The sequence below is a fragment of the Carcharodon carcharias genome, chromosome 8, assembly GCF_017639515.1.
Source record: "Carcharodon carcharias isolate sCarCar2 chromosome 8, sCarCar2.pri, whole genome shotgun sequence".
NCBI lineage: Eukaryota > Metazoa > Chordata > Chondrichthyes > Lamniformes > Lamnidae > Carcharodon > Carcharodon carcharias.
In genome coordinates, this window is record NC_054474.1 from 132,562,685 (window position 1) to 132,569,528 (window position 6,844).

The 6,844-nt window shown below is 51.4% G+C and overlaps 1 pseudogene; it reads left to right on the top strand.

Moving 5' to 3' along the window:
* Window positions 1–3,953: 3,953 nt before the first annotated feature.
* On the top strand, window positions 3,954–4,279 carry LOC121281378 (annotated as a pseudogene).
* Window positions 4,280–6,844: the final 2,565 nt, after the last annotated feature.

Sequence of the window (6,844 nt, forward strand, 5' to 3'; positions counted from 1 at the left end):
GTGGATAGAGTTCAAGTGGCGAAATGTGAGATCATCCGCTTTTGGCTTAAGAAGGATAGGGTGGAGTCATCCGGTTCCGTTGGTGGCAGGCGTTGTAGCCGTGAGCAGACAATATGATAAGAAGGCCAAAAATCAGTTTCATGCTGTCTTGAAACCCGTCTGCGATCACCCGCTCCACCAGTCAGCGGCAGGCCGCGCTTCCTGCTATCCAATGTCAAGAACTTAATTTTAATGTATTAGCATCTCACTATTGTGCCCTCACACCGGAATCATCCCCCCATGTCAAATTTACCACCCCCATTGGCATTACTTCAGAACGGCGTGCTTCACCCCTGCCTTTAAAAGGTGTGCACCTGGCCAGCTGAATGTCAAGGGGAACTCGGAGGTGAGTGCACACAACCTTGTGCAGCATTCGCGAGGATCACCCATAGGACGTCAAGGGAGAGGCGCCACGAATTTTGAGGGGTGGAGGTGCAGGCTGGGGGCCAGGCAAGTCACATTTTCCGGGCTGGTTTTCAAGTTTTCAAGGGCTCCAGTGTGGGTGAGGGTGAAGTGCGAGGTGAAGCAAGGCAGCACAGACTAAAGGAAGTACACAAGCATATGCCATGAGTGGGTGATGGGGTTTAAGGGAAGTGGCGACGTACTTGGAAAAGCTTGTCAAAAGTGAGCGTTCTCCCACAGCTGAGATCATCCAGGAGCAGCTCCATTGGTATGCTTGGAGTCGGACCTCTGAAGCTTTTCTGTCCACTCAAGACATTCAAAAGCATTAATGTGCCAACAAATGCTCCTCAGGCGCAGTGTATTTTAGGGTTGGTAGATCAGTTAACCAACTGACAAGTTGTAGAACCTCCTTGCAAAAGGTGGCCATGATGCAGTCACTGATGGAGACACTCAGAGCCCCTTGCAATATATTTATTAAGCTTTGGACCAGCCTCCCCAATGGTTCAAGCTAACAGTGCAGTCTTGCAGTGTGGGTTAGGAGAATGCCTGCACCTGAGTTGAGAGCACAGCATGCAGTCCAAAGGACAAAGCTGCAGCCAATCGGTCAAGCGGACTGGGGCAGAAGCGGGTGGGGTTTTGGACAGCCATAAAATGCAATACACACTGGCCATCTAAATGGTGGCCAGCAATCTCTGGCATGCATGAAGGGGCCTTCAGACTTTACCAAGAGAGGTTCTTAGGACAAATATGCTAACACACGCATCTCTCTCTCTGATTCTGCAGGAGGAGAACATCAAGATAGTGGAGATAAAAACAAAAAAACTGCGGATGCTGGAAATCCAAAACAAAAACAGAATTACCTGGAAAAACTCAGCAGGTCTGGCAGCATCAGCTGAGAAGAAAAGAGTTGCCGTTTCAAGTCCTCATGACCCTTCGACAGAACTTGAGTGAGTCCAAGAAAGGTGTGAAATATAAGCTGGTTTAAGGTGTGTGTCGGGGTGTGGGGGGAGGGGTGGGTGGGGTTTGGGTGGTGGGGAGAGAGAGCGAAGGGGAGGGGGTTGGTGTGGTTGTAGGGACAAACAAGCAGTAATAGAAGCAGATCATCAAAAGATGTCACAAACAACAGAACAAAAGAACACGTAGGTGTTATCACCAACTTTAACACCTATGTGTTCTTTTGTTCTGTTGTTTGTGACATCTTTTGATGATCTGCTTCTATTACTGCTTGCTTGTCCCTACAACCACACCAACCCCCTCCACTTCTCTCTCTCTCCCCCCCACCCAAAACCCCCCACCCCGCCCCCACCCAACACCCCCCCACCCCACACACACACACACACACACCTTAAACCAGCTTATATTTCACCCCTTTCTTGGACTCACTCAAGTTCTGTCGAAGGGTCATGAGGACTTGAAACGTCAACTCTTTTCTTCTCCGCCGATGCTGCCAGACCTGCTGAGTTTTTCCAGGTAATTCTGTTTTTGTTCAAGATTGTGGAGCCTGGTGATATTGCGGGATATCTCATGGCTTACAGGGAGCAGAGAAGAAGGAAATTGTGGCATAAGCACCTGGCTTGGCAAAGGGAGGAGCACCTCCCTCAAGATGAAGGGGTATCAGGGCCAGCTGCTCACGCAGCTGAAGATCCACAGAGAGCCTTGTTAGATCCAAGGTTTAGAGACGACGCCTGTCATTGGGGCAGATAACTGAGAACTCTTATTGTTGAAGACTGCACATGTCTAGGGAAATAATTGGCCATATGTGCCACCTGCTACAGGATTTGGCGCCATGGGGACATGGAGGGCATCCAATGCCAATGGCTATGAAAGTGACAATTGTGCTCAATTTTATACACCAGTGACTCCTTCCAGGGCTCTGCAGGTGACCTGTGTGGTATCTTGCAAGCCTCCACACACAAGTGTGTCCAGGAGGTCATGAACGCCATCCTCATGAAGGCACAGAACTTTGTTCATTTCACCTGGGATCAGGAAAGCCAGGAAGCAAAAGCGCTGGGATTTGTGCAGATCTCAGGTTTCCCAAAGGTGCAGGGTGCCATTGACTGCAGTCATGTGGTGCTCAGATCTCCATAGCAACAAGCAGTCATCTGCTTCAACCAGAAGTTCTTCCACTTGCTGAATATTCAGCTGGTGTGCAACCACCGCAAATGCATCCTACAGGTTTGCGCACGATTCCCAGGGACTGTCCATGACTCCTACATCCTGAGCAGGTCTCAGATCCTGGGCATCTTCAGAGTCCACAGAGGCTGCAGGGTTGGCTCCAACTGGACAAAGTGCTACCCACAGAGGACATGGCTGATGATGCCTGCTCAGAGGCCTCAGACTGCAGCAGAGCCACGGTCTAACAAGGATCATGCCGTGGTCCGGACTTTGATGGAGCAAATGACAGGCATCTTGGAAATGAGGTTCTGGTGCCTCAACAGGTCTGGTGGAATACTGAAATACAGTCCCCAGAGCGTGTCGTGCATCATTGGTCCACAACTTGGCGCTGCAACGGCAGGAGGACCTGGCTGAGGAGGAGATTGAAGAGATGCATGTCTCCTCCAAAGAGGCGGACATTGAAGGGGATGATGGTGATGAGGCTCTTGAAGGTGAGGATGCTGGCGCTGAGGCCAGCGCACTGACCAGACGAAGCAGGCATGCTCGGAAGCCCCCACAGCTACAAGATTCATGAAGGATGATGACGAGATACAGTGAAGACAGTTCTGACATCATCACCCTGCATCTGTGAATGTTTGACTCCTGTGAGGCTGATGGCAGTGCACATACCTTCAGTGCTCAGGCTCATGTCATAGAGATGCAGTGGAGGCCTTAATAGTCGCTAGATTCCAGGAAGATGATGACCGTATGCAGTGAGGACACTCCATAGATCTTCACATTACCTCTGCGAATGTCTGACTCCTGTCTGGCTGGGGACAGCTAGCTTGTGCTCTGTGTTTAGGGTCATATCATGGAGATGCAGCTGTGAAGCTTTAAATGCACCTGATTCTTTGTCAGCCTTCAGCACCTGACCCCTTCAGGAGCACAGAGGCACAGATGCTGAAGAGATAGAGGCCAGCTCCACCTCAAAAGTACTGAGAGCACACGGAGAGAATGATGGAACTCTGTGACGCCTGCCCACAACATTCTGGCAGCAATGACCAGCACCATCGAGGTGCAGGCATCAGTAATGTGTCCAGGAGGTGTGAAGTCAGACCATCACTTTGGTTTGAAGTTTACGCACTGCACAAGGAAGAGGCCCTGGACTACAGGAACCAAGGTTTCACATCTGAGTGACACGAACACTGTTCACCATAACAAGGAGCCATGGGCAGGGAGACATTCTTGGGAGTTTATTGACAATAGTGAACATTATGTACAAGTGAGTAACACCTGTGCCCAGGCTGTGCAACTTTTCTTGCTCTGCCTGGTTTGGAAGTTCTTGGTTCTTCTGAGCGAAGCTAAGACCGAGATTCTCCCAGCAACTGGCACTATCAGACCCGCAGAGATCCAGCACCATGGCTTCCACCTCGGAACTCGCCTGTATCTACAGCGCACTCACCCTGTACAACGACAAGGTCACCGTGACTGAAGACAAACGCAATGCCCTGATTAAGACAGCTGGTGTAACCAATGAGCCTTCCTAACCCAGCCTGTTTGCCAAGGCATTGGCTAACATTGATATCAATAGTCTGATATGCAATGTTGGTGCTGGTGGTAGTGCCCCAGCTGCTGCAGCAGCTGTTTCCACTACTGCCCCTGTTGCTGCTGAAGAGAAAAAGAGAAGAAACAGGAGGAATCTGAAGAGTCTGATGATGACATGGGCTTTTATCTCTTTGATTAAATGTACCATGCAACATGATTGTTACAATTAAAAATATACCATCTTTCTGATTGGGCTCAGGTGCAAATTGTTGTTGCCTGAGCTGTAGTTGGGAGTTGGTGTTACTGGCTGCTGTTTGCTGTTCCTACTATTACTGCAATGATGGATTTCCCTTCCTTGCTTCAAAGAGGAGGACTGCTGCTTATCAGGAGGCCGGGAAAGAAGGAACAACAAAGGAGTGGACTTTTGAGGATTCTTGCTGACTACTACTACAGAGCAGGGCCTACTGAGACCTTAGGAGCCAGTGGGCAGGAGTTCGGAGAGAGCTGGGAGGGGGGGACCCTGCTCCAGCTAGAAAGTGGAGGACTGATACCGTGCCGGAGATGGGTGCCAGGGGGAGGAAAAGAAGTTAAGACTCTTTAAATTGTTTTGTTGGCTGCAGGGGGAGAAAAAGAATATCTGTTGCAACAAGGGAGGGCTGTTAATGACTGAGCTTTGAATGGGAAATATGATCTGCGCCCGTCTCTGCCCTCCCTTGCCTGGGTTAGCCAGTGCTACCCAGAACCAACTGCAGGAAAAGAAAACAACAACTTAGCCTGAATTGTGCCTGGGTGGTGCCAGCAGCCCAGTGGAAGACTCCGCCCCCTGCAGAAGAAGATCAATGCATACCCTCCTGCCCACAGTAGACCACATGATCCACCCTGACCAGTCCTACATGGTCCAGGGCCTCACCATTTTTAACAGCATCCATTGGGTCCAGGGCATTATCCACTTTTCCCAGAGGACTGGTCTGTTGAGTGCCTTCCTGTCTTTTGAGCAGGAGAAGGCATTCGACAGGGTGGATCATTAATATTTATTCGGGACTCTGAGCATTCAGGATCGGAACATATTTCGTCACACAGATCTGGCTTCTGTACGCTGCCGCAGAGTGCCTAGTTAAGGTTAACAGGTCCCTGACGGCACCCTTTTGCTTTGGGAGAGGAGTGTGTCAGGGCTGCCTCCTGCCTGGCCAATTGTATTCTATCTGCGTGGAGTCTTTCCTGCACCTCTGGTGGAGGAGGTTGTTGGGATTGGTTCTGCGTGGGCCGGGCATCGGGGTGGTCTTCTCGGCTTATGCCGATGGCGTGCTCCTCATGTTCACTGACCTAGCTGACCTGAAGAAGATGTGCGAGTGCCAGGAGGTCTAGTCTGCCATGTCCTCTACCAGGTTCAACTGGGGCAAGTGTTCTGGACTCCTGGTCGGTCAGTGACAGATGGATCCGCTACCTGAGGAGCTCAGGCCTTTCACTTGGAGCAGGACCAGCCTCCTCTACCTGGGGGTCCACCTCAGCCCTGCTGAGGAATCTTGGCTGGTGAACTGGCAGGAACTGAAGGCCAGAGTCACCACTCACCTGCAGCACTGGACAGGACTGCTCCGAGTGCTGTCTGGCCGGGGACGAGCGCTGGTCATAAACCAGCTGATTGTCACCATGTTGTGGTACCAGCTGTTCACTTTGATCCCTCCCTTAGATTTTGTTGCAAAAATTCGGAGAACGCTTGTCGATTTTTTCTGGGACAAAAGGCTACACTGGGTCGCTGCTGAGGTTCTGAGTCTCCTGCTTAGGGAGGGCAGCCAGGCTCTGCTGTGCCTATGCACCCAGGTGGCAACTTTCCACTTTCAGGCCCTGCAGCAATACCTTTACCTCAAGCCCCCGCCAAGATGGTGTGCCCTGGTGACCTATTTCTTCCGCCAGGTGCATGACCTGAATTGTGACATGTAGCTCCTGATTATAGACCTGAGGGGCCTTTGTGGCTTCTTGCAGGTGTTGCCCGTCTTTTACCAGGAACTGATCAAAGTCTGCAACATGGTCGCCTTGTGACGTAGCTCTCTGCCGTCAGGAGTAGCGAGTATTGTCAGACAGCCACTGCTCAGGAATCCGCCCCTCCATCCCTTTCAGTGGCTGGCGGAGAGGAGGGCTGTGGCTGCTGGGGTGACCAGGATCTGGGACGTGCTGGGTGGCGAAGGAGTGGACTGGGTGATTCCACAGGAGTTGGTGCGTCGCAGGTCGATGGACATCCAGCTCGTGGCCAGTGTCATTCAAGATGTTAGGTCGGTTGTGCTCCTCCCCATGTCATTCTGGGTCTCGAGGTGGCACAGGTGCACGGTGATCTTCCATCTGAGCGTATCCCTGTTCGGACGAAATTCCACACTGGCCCCACATCCCAACCCCTCCCTTGGGAGACGGAGTCCCACAACCTGAGTCACCTCACAGAAATGCCTTCCGTGCCCTTTAGCACAGCACGGAGGGGTTTCCTGTATGGGCTGCTGCTGCATACCCTTCGTTTCCTTACCTTGCCTGCCGCCTGGACTTTGTTGCTATCCAGCAGCGGAAGTCCCCAGTGGGGGTGTCCTCCCACATTCCATTGGAAACCTGGGGTGGAAGGTGTTCGCAGCAGTCTATACAATCAGAGGATGTGTTGGTTCATGGACTCCCAAGATGCCTGCCTCTTTTGCAGCCTTGTGGATTCTGTTGACCATGCTAATGTAGGTTGCTGTAGGCCACAACCCCTTTTTGTTTCTTGAAAAACCTTTTACTGTTGTTTTGT